The following is a 1,430-nucleotide window of genomic DNA, read 5'->3' as shown; positions in this document are numbered from 1 at the left end:
ACCTCTTCTTCTTCCAGTTCCTCCTCTTCCGGTTCCTCCTCTTCCGGTTCCTCCTCTTCCGTTTCCTCTTCTTCCGGTTCCTCTTAGGGAATTTGTGAATCTTCCCAAAATATATTCGGCTATTCATTATTATTAGGTGAATCGATGGGATTTGTACTAGTGGTAGATAATATATAGTTTCACATAATATTTACATGTTAATAATATATAGTTACATGTTAATATATCACATAATATTTACATGTTAATAATATATAGTTTCCAACAAAAGTGTTAAGCAATCGTTTTTAAAGAAAACACGGTCTACGTCCAGACTCACTAATGTATCCTAACAAACTCGATAAGATACACTATTACAAAAATGTTGGTAAGTTATAGGTTTAACCTATATATTATCAAATCATAATAATAGACCACAAGATTTCATATTTCAATACATCCCATACATAGAGATAAAAATCATTCATACGTTGAACACCTGGTAACCGACATTAACAAGATGCATATAAGAATATCCCCATCATTCCGGGTCATCCATGGACATGATATAAAAACTCGAAGTACTAAAGCCTCTGCTACAACGGATGGGGTTTGTTGGGCCCAATAGATCTATCTTTAGGATTCGCGTCAATTAGTAGACTGGTTTACTAATTCTTAGGTTACCAAGTAAAAGGGGCATATTCGGCTTCGATCGTTCAACCATAGAAAGTAGTTTCATGTACTTGTGTCTATTTTGTAAAACATTTATAAAGCTGCATGTATTCTCATCCCAAAAATATTAGATTTTAAAAGTGGGACTATAACTCACTTTCACAGATTTTTACTTCATCAAGAATTAAGACTTGGCCACTGGTCGATTCACGAACCTATAACAAATATGTACATATATATCAAAGTATGTTCAAAATATATTTACAACATTTCTAATACGTTTTAATGTTTTAAGTTTATTAAGTCAGCTGTCATCGTTAGTAACCTACAACTAGTTGTCCATAGTTAGATGTACAGAAATAAATTGATATATATTATCTTGACCCAATCCACGACCCAGTGTATACACATCTCAGGCTAGATCACAACTCAAAGTATATATATTTTTGGAATCAACCTCAACCCTGTATAGCTAACTCCAACATTACTGCATATAGAGTGTCTATGGTTGTTCCAAATAATATATAGATGGGTCGATATGTGTAGTGACCCGAACTTTTCCATGTTTATATATATTAAATGAAATTTATATTTACATGATTAAGTGTTTCCAACATGTTAAGCAATCAAACTTGTTAAGACTTGATTAATTAAAATAGGTTTCATATAGACAATTGACCACCCAAGTTGACCGGTGATTCACGAACGTTAAAACTTGTAAAAACTATATGATGACATATATATGATTATATATATAATTAACATGATATTATGATAAG

Source organism: Rutidosis leptorrhynchoides, chromosome 5, assembly GCF_046630445.1.
Source record: "Rutidosis leptorrhynchoides isolate AG116_Rl617_1_P2 chromosome 5, CSIRO_AGI_Rlap_v1, whole genome shotgun sequence".
Classification (NCBI taxonomy): domain Eukaryota; kingdom Viridiplantae; phylum Streptophyta; class Magnoliopsida; order Asterales; family Asteraceae; genus Rutidosis; species Rutidosis leptorrhynchoides.
Note: the sequence above shows the minus strand (reverse complement) of the source record.